We start from the raw sequence: 24,528 nt of genomic DNA, 5'->3' as shown, positions 1-24,528 counted from the left end.
GATCCAGGTGTACAATGTGGATCTTAGAGGTCAGCCCACTTGCTGTGGCTCCTTCTCAGTCTCCTTTCTGGATCTTCTTTTCCTTCCTGCCCTTTGAGCATCAATGGGTTCAGATCTTGCTTCTTCTCTATCTGCAGTCAGCCCCCGGGGAGATCTCATCTATCCCATGGCTTTTGAATACCATGGATATGGTGCCAACTCCCCAAAGTAGGTCTGTAATCCCTTTGAGTGACCCTGATATGTGCCACTGTTAACATCTCAGCTTGGATGTCCAATGGGAAGCTCTAATCTCACATAAACACAAAACAGAATTCTGCTTTACACCCTCCCACCTGTCCCAAACCCACTTCCTCAGTCTTGACTATGTCCAAAGATGGCACTCCCTTCCACTGTTTCCCAGACCACAAACCTAGGAGTCATTCTTGATTTCTCTTTTTCTCTCACATCCCACAAATCTGTTAGCATGGCTTGTTGTCCCAAATTAGAAAATATTTCCTGAATCTGACCCATTTGCAGAGCCTTCCTGACAACCATCCTGGTGCAAACCATTACCTCCATCCCCAGCTACTCCTGAATACCTCCCCACTTCTACTCTTGGTCCCACACAGTATCTTTATAGAACCAGACCAGTCTTTTACGTTCTTCTTTCTCCTATTAACAGTATTTGTTGAGGTGTAACATACATTCAGTAAGGTGTTCAAATCTTACACATTCAACTCTGTTCTTACATCTGTATGTTTACCTGCGTAAAGGCCATCTGTATGAAGATAGAGAGCGACTTCCAACACTCAGAAGGCTTGCTCCCAGTCTCTCCCAGGCAAGAACCCCCAAATACAATGATTCTTGTGGTGTCAATTACTATAGATTCGTTTTTCCTTTTTGAACTTCATGTTAGTGGAGGATATAGAATGTGCTCTTTTGTGCTAGGCCTCTGGTACCTCCCTGCTAGGTTGGTGAGGATCGTTCATTCTTTTGTACGTGGCTGTACCTTGTTGTTGTCCATTGCTGTGTTATAGTCTTTGTGTGACCATACCACCATTTATTTACCAATTCTACAGCTGACGGACATTTGGGTTGTTTCCAGCTTGGGTGTCTTGTTAATAAACGTGCCATGAAGGCTCTCGTGCATGGTTTTTGGTGGATAAAGCCATTTTCCTTTCTTGGATAGATACACAGGAGTGGAACTGCTTGGTCAAAGCTGTATGTGTCCAGCTTTAGTAGATACAGTCAAATGACTTTCCAAAATGGCTTTACCAATTCGCATTCCCATGTAAGACATGGAGATTCTGGTTCCTCAACATCCTCACCAACATGTTACTTTGAGCTAGTCTTTAGCGTCACAGAAATCTTTTTAAAATGAAAATCAAAGCACTTCTTTGTCCTGCTGAAAATTCCCAGAGGCTCCTCATCATACTTAGAGCAGGGCCTGTCTTCTCTGGGCCAGACTTCCTTTTCCATCTGTCTGCCCCCCTTGCTACCTGCTCCACCCCTCCCTTTACTCAGCCCACTTCTGCCTCTGGGTCTTTTCTCTCCTTTCTTCCAGGCCTGGTGTGCTCTTTCCCAGCTCTCTGAGGCCCTTACTCTCTCATTTCCTTGAGTTTTCTTCTCAAATATCACCTCCCTAGAGAGATCTCTCTGTCTCCTGCCACCCTCCCCTCACTCTGTGTCTTTACCCTGCTTTGTTTTTCTTAATAATACGTATCAGTTCCTGGGGTGCCCTGGCTGGCTCAGTTGGTTAAGCGTCCAATTCTTGATTTCGGCTCAGGTCATGATCTCAGGGTCATGAGATGAAGCCCCCTGTCAGGCATCCGTGCTCAGTGTGGAGTCTGTTTGGGATTCTCTCTCTCCCTCTCCCTCTGCCCCTCCCCACCTGCACATGCTCTCTCTCTCCCTCTCTCAAATAAACAAATAAAATCTTTAAAAAAATATTAATACTACTTATCAGTTCCTGTGATATCATATACTTGTTTATTTGTTTATTCTCGGTCTCCCTGGCTGCAATGCCATTCCATGAGAGTAGCGATGCTGTCTTTCTTGATGGTCACCCATCCATCAGGATGTGGTATTGGCGGAGTGTCTGGCATTCAAATGTAGAGGACAGGGGATTTTTGTACCTGGATTAATCCTTGCTCCCTAGCAGTTGCATCCCGTCACTTACTTACAGGGATGAATCTACTCTTTTTCTCAGCCCATTTCCATCTTCCTTCTCTGTTCACTCTGCTTTTCCCTCCCTCCTACCCACATCTCATCATTGGTAGGAGCCTTCAGAATCAGAGGGGGGGCTGGGCAGCAGGTTGGGTTTGAACATTAAATCTCCAAGTTTCAGTGCAGTGAACAGGGGAGGGAGCAAGAAAGCTAACACTCCCTTTGCAACATTAAAAGCATAGCATGAGACCCTACAATTTTATCTTTAATTTAGCCAAAGGGTTTTAGAGAAATTCTCCTCTGTCTTCATCTGCCCCCCCCCCCACCTCTTCCTTCTGCACCTCTTCACTGGATATTTCACAAACAAATCCTTCCAGTGGAGTCTATCCTACTTAACCACAAGACTGTCTTGCAGTTGGAGCCGTGGAACTACACTGTCAGATGCAGAGACAGCTGTAAGCTCTGCTCTCCCAGATGGAGAGCAGCCTGAACAGGGATTTGGTGGAGGGAGTTGGGAATACATCAGGCAAAGTCTGTGATGAGAACAAAAGAGGGAGATGACTATTCACCACTCCATCATAATGGGCAAGAGAACAACATTCCAGATTTGTCATCGCCTTGGGGTCTGGCAGGGTCATTAGCATATTTCCAACGAGCATGAGAAAGAAACAGAAAATAACGTAAATCTGGGGGTGTGCCTGCCTGCCTCTCTCTTGTGCAAACAACAACTGGAAAATATGACCGAGCCCCACCATGGGGGAGGGAGAAATTTGGAACTGTTCTGAGATGATGAAAGAATGGAGATAGCAGAGGAGGGTAAAATGCTCTTCCTTGTCTGAAGGCGAGAAAAGATCCATCTTTAATAAACCCCAACTGCCAAGAGTACAGTTGTCCAGGTAGACTCCCCTCACGTTGGCACCCTGTCAGACAGGGGAAAGTAGCTTTTGCACACACCTATGTGTGCAAATTGTCAAACAGCCATCTGGTAGACCAAGGGAAATCATCCATAAGTCTGTCAGTGGACACCGGGGTGCGGGAAGCCTATGTCTAATGTCCAGGCATAGTGTATTGCAAGAACCACCTCCCTGGTTGACATCACCCTATGAAAATTCTTATGGATCAATTTATAAACAAAGTTTCTAGGAAGCACAATTACACAAGAAAAAAATGATTGATTTATACAAGCGTGGATTTATTTATTTTAACCACCCCATTCTACGCCTTGGGGAGTTTCTAGTGTTGTCTAGCCAGGCAGGTCTAGGCAAACATCACTCTTGCTCTTGGCTGTCTCTTCCGTGCCATGCTCATTCTCTTGGATGACCCGAGTACGTGTGGAGAACGTGTTGCCATAAAATACAGTCTTTAGCTCCCTTTCAAAAGCCATTCCTACCCCCACCCCCTTCTTGGCAGGGGTTTCCTCCCATTGCAGCATCTGAAAATGTCAGCTAATCATTTTTCTGGTGTATTCTGTGGCTCAGCAGAGCAATGGCCCTCAATGTCGACCACAGGAACTTGAGGGATTCAGGAAAATATCTTTCTTTTCCTAATTTCCAAGGAGAGGTTTCTCCACGGAGGAAGCATGTGATGCTTGGAACTGCAGCCACTGTCTTGTGAGCAGGTGGGAACAGCCCCAAGGATCATGAAGAAGCTGATCCAGATCCTGGACATCACTCAGCAACTGAGCCAATCTCAGAACTGCCTCTCTTTAGGCTTCTTGTTAGGTGATAAAAATAAACGTATCCAAGCAGCTTTGAGTCAGATATTTCATTTCTTGCAGCCGAGAGCATTGATGATAAATTACAACATGTTCATTCATGCAATATGTTAATGAAATGCATGATCACAACGCCTCAGTGCTTCCCATTGCAAGTGGAATAAAGTACAAAGGGCCAAACCAACCCCTCTGTCTCTCTGAAAGTTCTCGGGCCTTGTTCTATGTTTCCCACCCTCACTCTCCTTTACTTTCTTATTTGCTGTCACTGCCAAATTCCTACCCCAGGGCCTTTGCACACCCTGACTAAATCTTATTTCTTCCTCTCCACTCACTTGAAAAAGCAACTTCCTCAGAACAGCCTTGCTTTATTACCCAGCCTACAGCAGATCTCTCATGCTGTTCCTTCTGATAGCTCTCTGCTCTTTCCCTTGGTGACTACGGCTGACTGGTGTGTTGCCTCAAAGTGCATTCCAATCTCCTTCTGGAAGGCCAGGACTATGATTAAAACTGCCTTTCCCAGGCTCCCTTCAAGCTGGGTTCTAGAAGTAGTTGAGCGCTGCCTAGCACACACACATGCGGGAGGTGGTGTTGCCCTGCTGTTGAATGAGCAGAGAGAGGTGGATAGAGGAGTTCATTTGACTGACTGGGGTCCTGGAAGAGGAGATGTGATTCTCACTTGGCTGCTTTTGTGGCTTCGTTGTGCAGGATGGTTTGGGACATTGGTTTTGGAATTCTTGCCTCGAGGCTGTTTCTTTAGGCCACTTTAACAATGTGAAGCCTGCTGTCTCTCTTCATACATCCCTTTCTGCTTAAATTGCTTAGCGTGGATCCCATGTCTATAATTAAGAGCGCTGACCCATAGAGAAACCCTCACTACAGCTATAGTGATATATTCATTCATACGTTCCCTTCTTACCTGGTGTCTCCAGCTAGCCTCTGTGCTCTGATCACAGCCAGGGTGATCCTTATGTCTAGAGCTCAAATATTCTTTGAGTGGGTAAGTAAGTAAATGATTAAAAAAAAAATTGCATATAAAGTTATAAGAAAAAACAAAATGCTGAAGTCACATCTTAGATATTTAAAACTCTAATGATGTGTCAGAATCCAGAAGCCAACACTTAACACTGCATTTCCAACTTGCTTGTTTCACCTGGCAGACTCGTGGCTGTGAGAGCCAAATTAAAACAAAAAACGAAGGACCGGGAACATGGACTCTGTTATGAAATGAGATAATAATCCTGACCATCATGATTTTGTTTCTCAAGAAATGTAATTTCCCTCAGACAGATTTCCCTGATGCTTTTTTATCACTTCCAAGAGGGCAAGTCACCCTCCGAGATGCTGGCATGGTACCTGGTACTTTCCGTGGGAGGCACAAGCTCTCTCCTGGGTGATCGCTGGCTGGCCCAGGAAGCTGTCAGATCCCGGAGGGCACGACCCCTGCCTGGCTTGGCTAATCATGGTTCTCCAACACCTAGCACACAGTCAGCACTCCGTAACTAAATGTGTTGTGCTGCATGTTATGTAAGCATAAATTCTGAGGAATTTCAGGCTCCTGGGTGGCTCAGTCAGTTAAGCGTCTGCCTTCGGCTCAGGTCATGATCTCAGGGTCCTGGGATCGAGCCCCACGTCCAGCTCCCTGCTCAGAGGGGAGCCTGCTTCTCCCTCTCCCTCTGCTGCTCCCCACTGCTCGTTCTTCCTCTTGCTGTCTCTCAAATAAATAAATAAAAATCTTTAAAAAAACTCTGAAGAGTTTCATAAAGAACGAGTTAGCATTATATTTGCACGAATCAATCACATATTGCTTTTTATACCCTATTTGTGTATGTGCATTTTCATGAATGCATGATCCCTGCCTCATACATGTAAAAATATATTTTCTACAGGCCTGGCCTTCTTTCACTATGGTAGGCTCTCTCTTCCTCTTCTTTTCTTTTTAAGATTTTATTTATTTATTAGACAGAGAGAGAGCGCAAGCAGAGGGAGTGGCAAGGAGAGGCAGAGGGAGAAGCAGATTCCCCGCTGAGCAGGGAGCCCGACATGGGGCTCGATCCCAGGACCCTGGGATCATGACCTGAGCTGAAGGCAGACGCTTAACCGACTGAACCACCCAGGTGCCCCCTGAGATTCCTGAGATCTGCTGTAGGCTGGGTAATAAAGCAAGGCTGTTCTGAGGAAGAATGGGACAGCCACTTGAACTAGAGACCAGATCTTTGGACAACCCAGTGAGATTAGTGGCTGCCAGAGGGGAGGAGGGCTGTTGGGGAGTGGGGCGTGAAATAGGTGCAGGAGATTAAATGCAAACCACCAGTTGTAAAATACATAAATCCTGGGGATGTAACACACAGCATAGGAACTTTGGTCAATGGTATTGCAGTTACCTTTGTAAGGTGACAGATGGTAACGAGACATGGTGGTGACCATTATGCATGTGTGTGCATGTCCAATCACGATGTTGTACAGCTGAAACTAATATAATGTGGTGTGTCCATTATATCTCAATTAAGAAAGTAAACACCTTGCAAGGCAGATAGGGTCATCTCTATTTCACAGATGAGAAAACTAAAGGTAAGGGAGGTTAAGTAACTCACCCGAGACCACACTGTTTAAAACTCACGTCTGTGTGATTATAAACCCCACAAGCTTGGACCAGAGAAAGAAGAGAAAAATGCCAAGTCATATGTTCATCCATGAAATTGAAATGTGATCATAAAAAAGACAAATCACGGGACGCCTGGGTGGCTCACTTGGTTGTCTGCCTTCTGCTCAGGTCATGATCCTGGAGTCCTGGGCTGGAGCCCCAAGTCGAGTCGGGCTCCCCGCTCAGTGGGGGAGTCTGCTTCTCCCTCTGCCCCTCACCCTACTTGTGCTCTCTCTCTCTCATTCTCTCTCTCTCTCAAATAAATAAATAAAATCTTTAAAAAAAGGACAAATCACTAATTTCACACACAAACACATAATTTTCTTCCCCATTACCTCCCACCACCAACCCCACCACAACCACACTAGTGAAATAAAATCTCATTTTCCAGGAAATGCAGTTTGGAAAATACTGGTCAGAATATGGCCAGTGACCTAGCCTTCATCCCCACACAGGCTTATTCAGACAAGATAACTCTGTCCTAGGGAGAAACAGTCCATAACCACAGACCTAGCCTCCCAGCCTCCCAGCCTCGCGGGGCCCCTTGCAATGGGTGCTATTCGTAGGATCCCAGAGCTGTATAAAGACAACCTGAGTGCCTCATTTGGAATTTCAAAGTCAGCTTAGCAGTTCTGTGAACGAATGTCAGTTCTCTCTTCTTGATGCTCCCTAGGAACGGAACTTCATATTCCAAAGTTCCAGTAAAATGTTCCACTGCATTCAAACACAATCTGATCTGTTTTAATGTAGGACCATCTCTCTCCCTTCTTTGGAACGGAGGTCAGAAAGGGTCTTCAACATATCTCTTCTGTAAACTCAACAAACTCCAGTTGCACTTACTCTTTGTTGTAAGGTTCCTTTTCTCTTTATAAAGTGTTTGTTTCTCTTCTCTGAACTGTCTCCAGTTTCCTTTCTTTAAAAAAAAAAAAGAAGAAGCAGAAATATGCATTTTGGGAAACAGAAAAGCTACCAATAATAGTTATGGTTATTCCTACTGTGGTTATGTTCTAAGAAGTTGCTGTGAACATGAATTAGTGAACACTGAGCCATTGCTCCTAAAGGAAATACAAGTTAGGTTCCTATGAGGCTCTGGTCACATTTCCATCCATCAGTCAATACCTAACCTTGTTTTATGTGTGTTTTTGTTGAAGGACACTATGAAATACATAATGTTGATTCATTAATGTTGAACTCACGGCCAATAGCACTGACACTACCTGAATGAAGCTTATGGAACATGCATATTCTTCTCTGGGAGGCACATTACAGCCTACTTAAAAAAAAAATTATTTATTTGAGAGAAAGGGAGAGAGAGAGAGCATAAGGGAGGGGCAGAGGGAGAGGGAGAGAAGCAGACTCTGCCCTGAGTGGAGCCCCATGCAGGGCTTGATCCCATGACCCCAGGATGCTGACCTGAGCTGAGATCAAGAGTCAAATTCTCAACCAACTGAGCCACCCAGGGGCCCCACATCTCAGCCGTCTTGTTCTTAGGTACAGTAGACAGCACTTGAGGACTATGCTTGGGGGCCATTTGAAACAGTGAAATCATCCAAAAAACAAAGCACACACATGCAAAGAATGTGGCCCTAAATAGATAGCCAAAAAAGACACTTTATTTAAGCATGAGAGCTGAAACAAGAAGGCAGCACATCGTCTTGTTCAGCTGGGACCATGAGCTTTGGTATCTCACATTTTTCTCTGCTCTACATGTGTCCATGAATCACCATGAAAGCATGTGGGTATTGATTTTGAGGTTATGAATAAATTTGAGCAAGTAGGCAATTTGCCTGTATTTTTTCCTTTCTATTAAGGGATGGAGGTCTGTTGCAGAGGGTAAACAAAAAGATGAGAAGAGGAAATGAGGCATTTTTTTTGGAGACCCAGGAGATCTTTGAAAATGATTTGTGAGAGGTACAGTACCAGAATAGTAGCTAACTGGCCTAAGGTAGAGAAACAGAATTCCTTGCATCTCCAGCAATCTGTCTGCAGCTTTCCTAGTGTGAAAAATGGCTTGCCATAATATGCAAGCTTTGTCACCATGTACACATAATTATATTTTAATAAAAAGTAGATTTATACCCAGACAAGCCATGAGATTAAATGGCCCAGAAGCTTTGTGGACCTCTAGCCCTCCAACACAGACTCCCCTACCTCCAGAGCAGCACTGACCTCCTGCCAGGGGATTGAACGCCGCTGACCCCAAAGGGGTGGTGAGGGGTCCTGCAAACCCCATCCTTTGCTCAGCATTTTAAATGTAAAGGTCGAAGATCTATCAGAATTCCACTTTGATGTATCAAAAGTTAAGTTCATACTTAATAGGAAAAGATAAAATTACTGATGTAAAGGAACTGCGACAAATCTAAAAACTGATGAGAAAATCAGGTAGTGAAATCCATTCAAAGCATGTACTCTTGTCAGGGCAACTGGTTGGCTCAGTAGGTTAAGCATCTGCCTTCTGCTCAGGTCATGATCCTAGGGTCCTGGGATCGAGCCCCACATCAAACCCCGCATCGGGCTCCCTGCTTAGCAGGGAGCTTGTTTCTCCTTCTCCCCCTCCCCCTGCTTGTGCTCTCTCACTCTCTCTGTCAAAGAAATAAATAAAATCTTAAAAAAAAAAAAAAAAAGGAAAACATGCACTCTTGTCATTCCTGTACATGTTTGCTGCTCAAGTCTGACTATTAAAAATATTTTTTTTTCTTCTACTAGAACAAGCTATTATTTGCCTTCTAGATTCTTCCAGGATTGTGTGCTGACCAGAAGCAAAAGGAAACTATTTCAGTGGCTTCTTAGACAAGCTTTGTGAGAGAAAACACATGGCTATCTGCAGAGTTGTAAGTGAAAGGTATGCGCGTTTATTTTCTTAAACAGACGGGGAATGAGCTCTGTAACCCTGACCTTGTTTTCTTGGAATAATATTCTCATCTGATTTATTCCCTTAGTTTTTACTCAGAAATGTCACTCAAGACACATACCGATGGTAACTCCTTCTTTTAGGTAAGCTTTTATCTTTTGTTTAAGTCTGATGTGTTCAGTGATGAATTTGGATGAAAACAAGTTTTCAAAAAACCCATAGACTTAAGCTCATTAGGCACTCATTAACATTTGGATTAAATAAGAAAAGGGGTAAAATGTTGACATTTTCCCCAAGAGATAGCAGTTCTCTACATTTTTATATATTCTATCACGATGTAACATCTAACTATATATTCTGATATATTTTAGATATATATAACTTTTAGTAACATGATTGTAATCTCCACCAATACATACATCCTGACTAGATCCCCATATGGGGAATCTATTCATATTTTCAGTAATTGAGTTTATTTTTTTCAGCAGACAATAAAGTGTCCAGAATCAAATAAATAAGGGTCATCTGACTCCCAAAGAACACGGCCAGAGTGCTCATAAGATCCGAAGAAGCTGAGTCAGATCATTTCCAAAGGACAAATGTAGTGCTCCTCCAGAATCAGTGACTTGTGGAATGTAGCAATCTTGCCGTGTATTTTCTCGGAGCCAAGCAGCCTGGTTCTGTCAAGTCCATCTTTCATCCCCTTCGCCTTCTGCCAAGTGTTAGTGTTTTCCTTGTTAGAAGAAGAATTTATGAATTCCTCCATTAAAATGGAACTGAGTCTATGAAAATAAAGTTGATCTTTGATGCTTAATTGATCCTAATTGATTCTTTCACTCGAAATATTAAGAGACGAAAGGAAAATGCTGTGAGATATGAATTAGGGGTGCAGTTTATGGACTGTAACTGTTGTGACTCATGGCAAGGCCTTTTAGTTATTTTATAATGAAAGGTTGTTGGGTGCAGCCTGAAGAGCAATGAGAAAATCAACAGAATGTTCTTGGAATGACTGCTGGCAAACTTTCTTTTATTTGTCCCTGTTCTCATTAGTAGAAAGAGAGGGCAGGTCACTTTCAGAAGGATTAAAAGGTCAAAGAACTTGGTGAAGGGAAGTCTACACAAGGCTTTAGAAAGCTGTTATCACAGGATCAGCTAGAAAACAGTCTTAGGGCTAATCCTTTGGCTGGATCCCAAAAAAAAACCCTCTACCCCCCCCTTTTTTTCCTTTATAGAGGCCATTTTCCACAAAAAGCCTCTCACTTCGCCTTCATGTCTTAGCCCAAGTTTATAGGATCCGAGTTGTTGTTTCTTCAGCCTAGCTCTTCCTAGCTCTGTCCTCTTCCTGCCTTTCTCTGACCTCTTACTGTCTTTGCCTGATATTATCCAGCATTCCCCCTAAGACCCTCCTAGCCTCTACAATAACCCAAGCCTTAGCTGATGCAGAACCTCTTTTGGAACAATGAGACTGACTTAACAATGCTGGTATTAAAGAGGACCTTGGAAGTCATCTGGTCTACCTGCCTTCTTTCCCCGCCCTTTTATAAGTAAACAAAATTCATGGAATTGCTCAAAGCCATGAAGCCAGGGAGTGAGCGAGTCAGGACTAGTACTCAGGGTGGTTGATTCTCTATTACCTCTCAATAATGGCTTGCAAATGAGTGTCACAGCCCTTTAACAGCCCAGACTGCTCTCCTCATCTGACGTAGTTAACCCAACGAACAAAATTGCTGTAGCTGGTGTGATGCCAGCTCAATGAGAGCCCTTGGCTTGCGTGTTTGAAAGCTGGAAGTTAAGCAGAGTGGGCATCTGCTTCCCACACAGAGCTCCACGATCTGTACTTCTGGCCATGGGCTTCAGTCCCTGCACCACAAGGGGGAAGTTGACTTTTCACTCCCTCAGAACCAATCTCACAAGAACACCCTCGTTCTCTTCCTCATCACTGAACTCTGTGAACCATTGCTCACCAGGAGATGGAGTGACAGCAATTGGGGGAAACCACAGTACATGTATAGGTTTGACAGGAGTTTACATAATGCTCTAGATAAAGGCACCACAGAAAGCCTTCAGCCTTGCTGGGGCTCTCCCTACCTCCTTCTCAGTCAAAGAACGGAAGAACAAAGAGGACTGGGTGTTCCATATGTGGCCTGCACACCTTGGTTCTTAGTTGCAGAGGGCAGGAGTCCACCTGGATATTTGTATTAAGGTTAAGAAGTTGGCACTCGAGAATGATGTTGAATATTTGCTATTCACTTTTTGTGGTTGGCAAAACCTCCTAATATCAAACTTTAGAATAAAGCACCACCTTGTGGTCTGATGCATTTATTAAAGTGGTAAAATTTGAGAGTGAAAATTGGAAATGCTCCCTCAGCTGGTGGCAGAGAAGCCCAGATTTGAAAACTGGCTTGGGGTAGTTGCCTGGAGGCAAGAATCTGGAGGGATCTGTCTACTATTTCTTGGGGTTCTCAGGTCGGTTCACAATAGCATCACCTTTTATGGAGTGGTTCTCATGTTTCCAACACCGATGTATCATGCGATTCACTTCTAGTAACCAATTTCAAACTTTCAAAGCCACAGGGAAATGGGTCTTATTATTTCAATGTAGTAAGGAAGCTGAGGCTGAGGCCACCAGTGGTCTGACCACAGATAAGTAGAGCACTTGGATTGGAAGTCAGTTCCTTCTAACACTGTCCTGCCCTTAACTACTTCCCAAGACCAAGACTAGGGTCCATCCACTTTGGGCACTCTGAGGGGACCGTGGCTCTGTGCTCTAAAGCAAATCAGAACCATCTGGATTTCATCCTATATGAAATTCATTCTCTTGGGATTCTTGAAATCCCACTCTCCAAAATTACCCTGGTAAAAAGATCTGTATTTGGAGAGACTTCACAAGCACCCATCTACCTTCTAAGAGGGCCAGAGATGAGGAAGTCATTTTGGCTTTTGAGGATGGGCCAGAGAGCAACTGGGCAAGTGACCAGGCCCCAAGTTGTTCCATGAAGAAGCAAAACCATGAAGATGGCAGATATTCCCTTGGACAATTAGAGTGCTTTCCTGAACCATATTTTATCTTTTGCAAAATGTAATTATATTTATCCTATAGGTTGTTTTAAAGGCCAGGGTGGAGTATCTGTTTGGCTAGTATATAAGGAAAGCAGTGGTAATGTGGGGAAAATAATATGGAAAGGGAGAACTTGCTCTGGTTATTGTTCCAGGGACATTGCAAGTGTCCTTGAGCAAGTCACTTCTTCATCTCCAGGTCTCTGTTTTCTCATGTGTAGAACAGGGGGTTGAACTTCACTAAAAGGTAGATGCTTCTAAGATGGTGTACAATTCAACTGTATGGAAAGTATGAGTTGGGAGCCTCAGCTTTGTCCATTTCCCTAGAAAGTCTGTCCTGCCCATACTTCCTTCCTATTCTCAACTGAATCCACTGCTAATTTTGGTAACACAATGACAGAGTGATGTTCAACAACTTTTCTTTCTTTTTTTTTTTTTACTAACAATGATTTGGGTGGAGCAGGGGATATTTGCTTTCTGTTTTTCCAAAAAAGAGATAAATCCACACAGTGCATGACTTCCTAGCCCTTTTCCACCCACCAAAAAGAAATACAAAAAGTGTTTTAAAGTAAAAAGAGGAAACACTGCTATGAATTTTCTTCTCTTGGGTGGCTGCTAGTCTGTCACACCAAGGCAGTGCATGCTGTTTCTAAGCCTCTCTCATTCAGTTTCACTCTTGTGCTCTTACTCTTCAGGTCAGACTCTGGATTTCTATTCGTTGAGTTATTCTTTTAACAGGTAATCTATATGAGTGGAGATTCTAGAACAGGTCTGTCCGAGAGAACTTTCTGCAGCGCTGTAGTCAGTAGCCATAAGTGATTATTGAACGTTTGAACTAGTAAGACTGATGGACTAAATCTTTAATTCTACATCATTTTAATTAATTTAAATTTTAATTGAAGTCATCACATGTGGCTACTACGTGGCACAGGACAATCCTACAACATTGTCATAACACAGATTTTTGTTGTCAACATTGTGGTTTTTCTAGGACACCAAGCATGTATCATAGCAGAACTATCCTTAATACTGACTTTACAGGCTTGTAAAAGACTGTTTCTCTATGTTGTTTTTCCTGAAAGCAGGATTACATAAAAATAAGAGTGTATCAGTCTTTGTGAATTGTATTCTGCCTTTGAGATGACTGAATTTTTTCTTAATTTCACACTAAAAGGGAGAGAAAGAATCCTTGTTTAATTCTGCAGGACTACAACTTACTCTGCAGTTGCAATAGAAAGAAAAGTATTTTCTTACTCGGCAGATGTTTAGAGTCAATAATAGAATAAGTTTGAATGTAATCTGAACATGTCTTTCAATTAATGACTATTTTTGATGTCATACATTTAATAATAAAAATAGGTTCTGTGCTTAAAAGTAGGGCTCTACCTAGAAGTGGATTTTTTTTCCTAAAATATTTGATATGGAGGGCAGAATTGGGGAAAAAAAAAACAACTGGTAAAGTTCTAAATGCTTTATTAGATAACTCCTATCTTGTATGAGTTCAAGTTACATTCCAAGTATGGTCCTAATTAATTAGCCTGGCATTTCTTCACTGGAACAAAGATTGAGCAACATGATCCATTTATTTTATCTCAAAATAAAACCATTTATCCTCAAAGAATATAAAGAGGTTTTCAGGTAGGTGACAGTCCTGAGAAAGTGATACCTCGGCTGGAAGAGAAGTCTACAAAGTCCTTTAAAATCTGTGGTAAAAGCACGAGGCTTGCACAAGAATGCATAGTGATGTATTTCAGAATTGTGAGTGACACCCGGTAAAGAAGAGATTCTAACTTTCATCCAGAATGAAGGGTGGCATCCTAGTGTCTTTTTCTCATCTGCTACACAACCGAGGTTTTCTGACTGGGACCATATGATGGCCTGCTGCCCTGGGCCTTTTCTTGCTTGACAATGATGACATGCAGACATCTTTATTCTAGGGGACCAGAGCTCTGAAGAATTCCTCATACATTTTTACCCTTGGTACAGAAAAATCATCTCTGCTCCAGAAAGTGACCCAGAACCCTCAAACTGCATTTCCTGAGAATGAGGCATTTCTCTTGTGCTCAGAAGCAAATAAATGCAAATCAACCTCAGGCCCTTAACATAAGCCAAAGTGCTGCAGAAAACCAAATGAAATCCATGTTTCTATTTCTTTGTGATTTGGTTTTCAAGGGAGTTTGTATTTGAGAAGACGTAGAAGTTACATTGGGGTACGAAGGCACATGTATGCTGTGAAAAAAACGTCTGCATCCCAGCTGACCATTTCTCAAGTCCTACGTCATATGGCCCATGTGGAGGAAATGGAGTTTCCCTGATGCCCACTTCATGCCCCCGCAAGTGGCGGAGGCAGAAAGAATATTCAGAACCATAGGACAGGAAGCGCCCTGAACTCAGTGACCCTAGAAACCAGGAGGAAGTTGGTCAAAAGCATTTGTCAGAGAGCTACCAGAGAAATGCTCACAGGCGAAAAATGTGTCCAGGGTTAACTAATATAACCCTCAGGCCGCCCAGTGTCTTGTTGGAGGACAGCAAACCTCCTGAGACCCTGATTGATGCCAACAGTGGTTCAAGCATGGGCATTTGGCTCTTGGAGGAAGAGAGACTGAGAATCTTTCACCACAATCGGTTTGCAAGCCTTGATCTGATGCAATCACCATTATAACCACACAAGTGAAAACAAAGAGGAAAGTAAAAGAACACAATTCAAGCAAATGTTGCAATGGAGGAAGTTCCTTTAGTTCCATCTGATGAAAGGTTTCCCAATTCCCCAGTGAAGATGAATTAGAAATTAATTGAGAATCATTCCCTCTATCATTTCTAGATTCATATGTGCAGGGCTGAGGCCAACTGTTTGGAAAACTGCATGTATCAGTTGGTAAGTTCAGCCCCTCTCAATTGATCTTTTAGTCATTTGTGTAAGATTCCAACTTCTAGAAGCTTCTTTCGGATAAGTTGCACAGATGCCTGGTGAACTCTCATAGCCAGTCTCCACCTTAGCACACAGCAAGCCTCACTGTGTGTTGGCTGAAGAACCACGATTGACCATACCTGTTAGGATTCTGGGCCCGGGTGGGCAAAGGAGGTAAGCAGCGTCTCTTTGAGGAGGCTGCTTCAGTGGTGCCTGTTCCTCTCTCGCTCTGATATACATTACAATCTCTATAGGCATTGTCCATTTTTCTAAATTTGCTAGAAAATGCACATATAGGTGTAGCACAATTGCTAATTATTCCTGCATGTTCCTGTGTCCCTTCTTCCTCAATAATAAGGCCTCTGAATGCTAGCAGAGTCATGGCCTCCTAGAAGAAAAACTCCATTTCCATGACTCCCCCATGCAGATAGGTGCTGCCAAGTGACTAAGATTTTGTTAATGGATATAAACAGAAGGCATGCGTCCAGCTCCTGGGGTATGTTTTAAGGGATGGCCGGCCCTCTTCCTTCTTCTCTCCTCCTTCTTGTTGACTAGAGCCCAAATATGATGGCTGAAGCCAGGGGAGCTTGGACCACAAGGTAGAAACTCTCAGCTGAAAATAGGTGAAACAACATGATAAAGGGAACCTAAGTTGAGTGAGAGAAGAAAGGTTATGAAGTAAAAGAAAACAAATATATCAGGCATAAAATTTATGTTCAGACAAGATCTTTGTGTTTGCTTAAAGCAGAATTAATTGTATTCAAACAGGCCAGAGCCCACTAAGTTTTGTACTGACAAAGAGGCCACAACCCGTCCTACAAATGCCTTTGAGCAGTCAACACCTCAGGTGCTCCATCTACCACCAAGAGGAAGGCCATGAAAACTGCGGGGGGCTTTAAGAAGGGCATGTGCTTCAGAGGATCATGGACATGGAAATAGTTCCCAAGGAGGAGAGACAGGGTCCACGAATGACAGTGCACAGGGAGTCCTTCCCAGTAGGAATGAGGGTCTACCAGATGACTAGACATTTTTTTTCTTTTCTGCCCAGAGGGATCTATCATTTCTAGGGATAAGCAACCATTGCTTAATTCTTACCCTCTTTTTCTAAATGGGAGAAATCTTTGTCATTTATCCTGTTCTTACTGCACTATTCGGTGAGTTACATCAGATAACAGATTTTTCATAGACCCTCAAAGCATAAGTAGCCATGCCCAGACCTGATGAGGAGCACTGAGTATTATCTGAAAGCTCTGAACTTAAGATACAGGAATCTGATGGAACTTTGGGATTCTTTCTGTGAGGGAGAGAGGTTGAATGTGTCTTACACATGGAACTAGAAGGGACCACAGAGATGCTTGGATGGCCAAAGACCTAATTGCCCTCCAGCATCTATTCTCTTCTTTCAGTGAAAGAATTAAGGACTATAAATAGCCATGGTATGAATGATATCTGGGAAGAGTCACTGAAGGAGACAACGTGGCCACATCTTGCCTCCCTTTTTTGTATCCTGCTGCCTGGAATGCAGATATGATGGTTGGTGTTGGATCCTGTTGTGTGCTGAGAATATGGAACATAAGGGTAGAAAGTGCTGAAGGCCCTGATCATGGTGAGGTCATTACTCTAGTCCTGGATCACTTACCTTCACGTGAGAGATTACATCAGTTTTCACCAAGTTTAAGCCACTTCTAGTCGAGTTTTCAGTCACTCACAGCTGATCCTGACTGTAACTGCTCTTGGAAGACATTTTCACCATGGAAAACTGAAGATGTCCATTTGAAGGAGGCGCCTTTAGACATCGTGGTGGGAAAGATGGCTTGAGCTCAGGAAGAAAGGCATTGGCATAAGATGGTGTCCTCAGGCCCACCACTTGCTTTATAAGACTATTTGCCAAAAAGCGTGGCTCTACATTTTTACCCAATGAGATTGCTCATTGCTTTACAGTAAGTGGCATGTCAATGTAATTGCTCACATGTTCTTCTTCTTTAGAAGAATTGAAACCAGTTTTTCTCATTCTCTTACTCATTTTAATAGGAGACAATCACATGAATAACACTTTTTTGAAGACTCAGTCATTGTTTCCAATCTCATGCATTCCCTAGCAATTGCTTTATCTTAAGCAACTTTCGCAAATTGCATCAACATACATGCCTGATACAAATTTAACCTCAAGAAACCAAAGAAAGCAAGGGTGTGGTGGTGGGAATTTCTCCTGAAACGGTCAAGTGTACACTGTGTGGGCTGCCCCCATCTTTACTCTTTTCCATAAAAGGCTTGAAAGAAGGAAGTTAAATCACAACTCCATTAGGTAATGGGTTATGCATTAACATAATTTATCTGGAATGAGGAAGGGAGAGATGCAGCTTTGAAAGATTTTCCTCAACAGCACATTCCTCTTTGCTGCAAAATTGTCGCTGAAACATCAGGTGACACACAGGAAGAAGCCCGGAATCCCTCACCCCTCCTATGGCAAGGACTCCCTGGAGATGTGCAATCTTTCAGGCCATTAAAGGTATCGCCCAATAATAGAGAGTGCGATTTTACAGCCAGTCCTCACCAAGCTGATTTCCAGTCCAGGGAATGGGAATGGTCTTGCAGAAGAGTGGTGAGAAGCTTTGACTTAAAGACCCCATTGTGAGTACGGGGTCTTGGACCAGCTAATCGTGTGATCCGTGAGGTGGTGCAGAGACAGTAGGCACTCTGAACCCAAACTTCCTTGGTTCCAATTCTGCCTCTGCTACTTCTTTGCTGTGTAGCTTTGGGCATGTTATTTTACCTCTCTGTGCCCCATCATTTTATCTATGAAATGGGGATTTATGAGTACCGAACTCAGAGGATTGGTGAGAGAGACTCATGCAGATGTATCGTCAAGTGCACCCTATGGCACATGGCACATTGTAAGTTCTAAATTATAATATATATATATATATATATTTAAAGATTTTATTTATTTATTTGACAGAGAGAGAGAGAGGGAGAGCACAAGCAGGGGGAGTGGCAGGCAGAGGGAGAAGCAGGCTCCCCACCTAGCAAGAAGCCCAATGCGGGACTGATCCCAGAACCCTGGGATCGTTACCTGAGTCGAAGGCAGATGCTTAACCAAATAAACCACCCAGGTGTTCCTATAATTTATATTTGTAAGTGGAGTTAGTGAGGTACTAGTTAAACCTGTAGAGAGGAAGATCAACCTTGCGACTTACTAGCTAGTTGACCTTGGAGCTCTGCCCACCTTCTCAGCCTGTTCTGTCTTTATCTTCCTCTGGCTGTCCGTGCTTTCACCATACTGACCTTCTTTCGGTTTCTCTAGCTCTCTTTATAGCCTGTATATAATATTTCCTCTGGTTAGGACGCTTTCATTAATTATATTCAAAGGTCACTTCCTTGTGGCGCTTGTTGGTTAAGCGGCTGCCTTTAGCTCAGGTCATGATCTCAGGGTCCTGGGATAGAGTCCAGCATCTGGCTCCCTGATCAGCGAGGAGTCTGCTTCTCCCTCTCCCTCTGTTCTTCCCTCCACTCATGCACTCTCTCTCTCAAATAAATATATAAATAAACAAATAATCTTAAAAAAAAAAGTCACTTCCTTGGGAAGACTATTTCCATCCTCCCAGATCAGGCTCAGTCGCTGTTATATCTCATAGCTCACTCTGTACTTCTCCTCCAGAGCACTCGCCATAATCACAGTGAAACGTTCGTTTGTGCAATGATTCCTAGCTTTGTGGAGAGACTGTGAGCTCTGGGAAGGGTAGCAGAGCCTGTGTCTGTCAGTCCAATGTCTATACTAGCGTCTGGCTCAGAGTAGACACTCAGTATCTGCTGAATGAATAGATAAACAAAATGAGTGTGAGCAGAACTTCCTTTTCCACTGGTTTAAAAACTGTGAGCTCCTTGAAGGCCGACCATATTTCATTTATCTTTGTATCACAAGAGCCTAACACAGTTCTGGCAATTAGTAGGAATTCAGTGGATTTTTTACGTGAATAAGTACATTGTGTGACAATGATTCAAATTCAGTTCACTACATGCAACACCATCAGCTCTTTAGAGAGGCTTTTGTTGAATATAACCTTATCTATACAAATGCCATCTTTTTGTCTCTCTCAGTCAAGAAATTATTTACTGACCTGTGATGGAAAATTTCTCTCTTCTTATCTTAGGAATATCTTACTACAAACTATAAGCCTAAGATTGATAGGACAGTGATTCTGAAGGTTTTGGATCTCAGAATCCCTTTAGACTCTTAAAAATTATTGAGGATCCCAAAAAGCTTTTGTTTATGTGGGATATATGGACTATATTAGAAAATAAAACTGAAGAATATGTAAAATATTTCTTTGTTTAAAATGACAATGAGAAATTCAATACATATTAACATAAAATAGCCAATTGTTATGAAATTAAGACTGAAAAAAATTAAGAAATTTATTTGTATAAAATAACAATGAGAAACTCAGCACTTAGTAGCAAAAAATAACTAATTTTAATGAAAATTAATTATATTTTCCTAACAGATCTTTTGCCCAAGCATGATTTTGCCGTATAATGCATCAGCCATTTGGAAAATACCGATTCGCTGAGTGAATATTTGACTACACAATACTTAAACTATTGGCTATACAATATCTAAATATCCTATTTGTTAATATTAGTGATCACCTCAGACAAGTCTTTAAGCATCGGAAGGCTGTGAGGTTTACGTTAGCGGATATAAATTTCCCCTAAGTTTGCCTTGAGAGTTCACATTTTTATCTTTGGCAGCAAATAATGTCTGTTGTTTTCCTTGAAGTGACAAGCTCTCTTTATTCGATCTCAAGAAAAAGTGTGTCAAATAGCCATGTTCAAATAACAATAGTTTGCTGTCAGTGTCTGTCAAGCAAAGATGATGTTCTATGGGAAAAGAAGCTATTTCAGATTACAACTCAGACAGCTGTGAATGTGTTGGGGTAACGTGTCCCAAGAGCTTTCTGCATACTTCCTATTTCATCACATACAACATTGAAAAGACATCTAGTCAACGGGTAGAGATTAACTAAAATTAATCATTTCACCTGTTGAGTTTTTTTTTTTTTGATCATTGTTGTTTTTGTTTTTGTCTGAGGACATGAAACCACATCCCCCTTTTTTTCTGGCGATAAAGAACACAGTGACTATTAGTGTGGTTGGAGCTCTTGCCTTTGGTACTGAGGCAACCACTGTTCTGCCCACTTTTGCTTTTGCACCATCAGCGTGAACGCCAACACAGTGAAACAGTCAGATAACATCTTGGTATTATTTAATCAAGTACTTCTGATCTCATGGGACCCACCAAAGGATCTCAGGGAATCCCAAGGGCAACAGACTACTCTTTGAGAATCACTGTGGTAGGGAATTCGAATATTACATGAAGGCTCATTGACATCACATACATGGATGACATTCACATTGATATGGTCTCTTAATTAAGCTTCTTTTCTGCACTCCCTCACCCATCAGGAACAAATAAACCAAGAACAAAATGTCACAAAAGTTTATGATGACTGGGTTTTAGATCCACATTCAAGAAATGTCTTTAAAATAATTATTGATGGGCGCCTGGGTGGCTCAGTTGGTTAAGCGACTGCCTTCGGCTCAGGTCATGATCCTGGAGTCCCGGGATCGAGTTCCGCATCGGGCTCCCTGCTTCTCCCTCTGACCCTCCTCCCTCTCATGCTCTCTGTCTCTCATTCTCTCTCTCGCAAATAAATAAAATCTTAAAAAATAAAATAAAATAAAATAATTATTGATATAAAAAGGCAGTCCTGGCTGGCTCAGTTGGTGGAGTGTGCAACTCTTGATCTTGGGGTTGTGAGTTTGAGCCCCACGTTGGGTGTAGAGATGACTTAAAAATAAAATCTTTAGGGACATCTGGGTGGCTCAGTCGTTAAGCGTCTACCTTCAGCTCAGGTCATGATCCCAGGGTCCTGGGATCGAGCCTCGTATTGGGCTCCCTGCTAAATGGGGAGACTCCTTCCTTCTCCCTCTCCCTCTGCTGCTCCCCCTGCTTGTGCTCTCTCTCTCTCTGTCTCTCTAACAAATAAATAACTAAAATCTTAAAAACAAAAAGTCTCAGGATGTCTTTTTAAAAATTTCTACCCCTGAAAACATTTCGGCATTTAAGATGTGGGAGTCATGATTAAAATGCAAAACTACAAAATCCCCGTTGAATGTACTTTCAGCGGCTTTCCCCCTAAGGATTTATCACGAATTATGTGACTTTAAAACATCTCTGCTATATGGCTGCACGGGACTTGATATCATCTTCATTCTCCAGGCAAGGAATCTGAGACTATGAGACTCACGCAGTCACAGGGAAAATTGGAGCTAGGACAGGGGCTGCCCCCCTGATTAACTTTTCAATGCCTTTCCCTTCCCCCATTCTGAGTCACTCCGTCTGCCCAGCCTCAGCAAACATGTTTCACTTTTCATAAAAAAGAGAAGATTCCAGTGAAGGCAGAGGCTTTGGAAATCCCTAAGGCGGTGTTTATAAAATAACTGGAATCCTGCAGGGAAAGTGTGACTCTCAGGAGCTTTTCCATGTTCCATTTCTGCTGATAGGCGGAAGGTCTTCAGAAAGAAATTCTCTCCACCCGGGGCCACGCCACTTGCTAAATTTGGAATTCCGGATTAGAGAAACACCCTGCAATGACTGAGCCTTCCAGCCCGCCTGTCCTGGAGGTGCTCATTCTGAAAGTACAGATGCATTTTTTCCTTCCTCTTCGGAGCCAGGGGGAAGCTAGCCTAAGGAGTCCACTGCCATCAGCCTGTTGTGAGCGAGTGGGGATCTTGTTTGGAGATATAGCCAGAATGTGTGGAAGGGGACGAGGATGTGGGTGGGCACCAGTGACGAGCAAACAAGAGAAGGGGAATGTGACCCCCTGGTCCTGTAAACAGGAGCAGGTTTTTTTTTTTTAAGATTTTATTTATTTGAGAGAGCATAAGTGGGGGGCGGGGAGGGAGAGGGAGAAGCAGACTCCCCACTGAGCAGGGGGCCCGACTCGACTTGGGGCTCAGTCCCAGGACCCCGGGATCATGACCTGAGCCCAAGGCAGATGCTTAACCAACTGAGCCACGTAGATGCCCCCAGAAGCACTTTTTAAAATGTCATGTCCACACTCACCGGCCTGTTCAGGTAACAGGATCTTCTCCACCTGTCCCCAGTAATTGCCATAACACTGTTGTATTTATGGGACCCATATTTCACCTCCCAAAGGCAGAGCAAGATCCTTAAACACATAGACCCCCCCGTTGTATGTAGAGAGGGGCAACTGTTTTCCCTACTCTTCTGTGTCATACGGCCCTTTCCTCCTGAAGATGCTCTCATTTTTCGTTTCCTATTATTTCCACTGGGGGCTCCATTCTGTAAGTCCCAGCACAGGATTTCAGTGAAAGGCACAGATAAGGTGTTTCTGAATGGAGCGTGCCTGACTCAAGCCACCTGGAGGGCAGGGCAGCCTCTGAAAGTCTCCCTTCTGTGCCCCATGTCTCGGGGTCAAAGAGAGAGCACAAGAATCCCATTGCTCATTTCTGACCATTGAGGGGGAAAAAAAACCTTGCCTGGGTGGACAACAATTTCCTCAGACAGCAATTTGCGTGGGACTTGCAATGACATTGCTCTTCTATGCCAAGAATATCAGTCAAAAGTCCCTCTCCCGTGAGCCATTGGTGAGATCTGGGCAAGCCCATGCAAGCAGAATATGTAAGTAAGCCTGCTGTTTGGGGCCAGTGTCAATGTCAAGGCTGAGTATTGGAATTAACTGTTTTATCTGTCACCCTCTGGCTTTCCTCTCTCTGCCCCCAACCCTGAGGCCCCTTTGATCTAATCTCTTGACTTCCCACCAACACCACCACACCCCCGATCCTGTGTTTCTACATTTACTATTTAGGAGTATGAGTCATTTGGGGTGAAAGGTGATATAAACTCCGGGCAGGACTGAGGAGCTCTGGACTATGGGCCAGAAGACCTAGATTCGGCTCAGACCAAGCCACCAACGTCTCTCTGCCTGAGTCTTCCATCTTAAACTGCGAATAGTAATACTTATTCCGTCCCCTTTACAAGATCCTTGCTAAGAACCAATCGCTATTATGTAGCACTATTTGACGAGGTTCTTCATCCTAGTATCTAGAACAGTGAGCGGTATGCATAGCAGTTGCTCAATAAACATTGGTTGAATGGATGGCTGTTTTTGGAAATGCTTTGCAAACCGTAAAAGCACTGTACCGATGTTTTTGTTCTACTTCTCCTGGATGACCCTAGTAGCAGGCCAGGCTCTGGGCCCTGGCTTCTGTTGTGCATGGTGTAGCAGCGGGTCAGGTCTTGTCAGAGCCGAGGTCGCAGTGAATATTTTTCCAGGCCACAGCATCTGCTTGGCTTCTGTGATCCCATTTTCTTGTGTGGATCTGGCCTGCTGCCTCGGTGTATAAATGTAGTTGCTGACAGGCAAAGGCTGGTCCCCAGAGGGCTGATCTTATAAATTCATGACCCATTTTCATATACCATGAATGACAGCAATACTGGCGTTGGGTATTTTATTGGTCTGGAACATTTCAAGGGGGTTCCAGATCATACAGCGTTATGGCAAAAGAAATAATTTTGGGAACATTCTTACAGAGAATTCCTATTTACATTGTTGTCACGGAGTGACTTGTATCCCCCACAAAGTTCTACGGCAAAGCCCTAAACCCCAATGTGACCGTATTTGGAGGTAGGGCCTATTAGAAGGTAATTAAGGTGAATTGAGGTAATAAGGGTCGGACCCTAATCTGATAGGACTGGGATCCTTGTCTGCCTCTCACTTTCTCTGTGTCCATCGCACTCCCCACTCCTTCCATATGCCACAGAGGAAAGGCACATGAGGACAGATCAAGAGCTAAGAGCTAGAAAGAGAGCGCTCACCAGGAACCTAACTGGCTGGCACCTTAACCGGGGACTTCTGGGCCCCAGAACTATGAGAAAATAAATGCCTGCTGTTTGAGCTAGCCAGTCTATGGTTTGTCGTTACGGTGGCCTGAGCAGACTGATAGAGGTTTTGGTACAGAGAAGCGGGGTGCTAATATAACAGATACCTAAAAGTGGGGAAGTGGCTTTGGAGATGGGTGATGAGAAGAGGCTGCAAGAGTTTTGATGCACGGTAGAAAAATCCGAGATTACCTGGAAAGAACTGTTGGTAGAAATGTGGACATTAATGGCAGTTGTGAGGACT

General features: G+C 43.3%; 1 long non-coding RNA gene across 1 annotated transcript; it reads left to right on the top strand.

The window, feature by feature from the left end:
• Positions 1-9,025: 9,025 nt before the first annotated feature.
• LOC135365481 (uncharacterized) lies at positions 9,026-10,215 on the top strand. The gene is made up of 3 exons (XR_010413415.1): positions 9,026-9,342; positions 9,440-9,494; positions 9,840-10,215. It is a non-coding gene; the product is annotated as an uncharacterized LOC135365481 (long non-coding RNA).
• The last annotated feature ends 14,313 nt before the right edge of the window (positions 10,216-24,528 follow it).

The sequence above is a fragment of the Mirounga angustirostris genome, unplaced genomic scaffold, assembly GCF_029215605.1.
Source record: "Mirounga angustirostris isolate CCGP_5_RB_7025 unplaced genomic scaffold, mMirAng1.0.hap1 SCAF_8, whole genome shotgun sequence".
Lineage (NCBI taxonomy): Eukaryota > Metazoa > Chordata > Mammalia > Carnivora > Phocidae > Mirounga > Mirounga angustirostris.
Note: the sequence above shows the minus strand (reverse complement) of the source record. Positions and strands in the feature narration are given on the sequence as shown.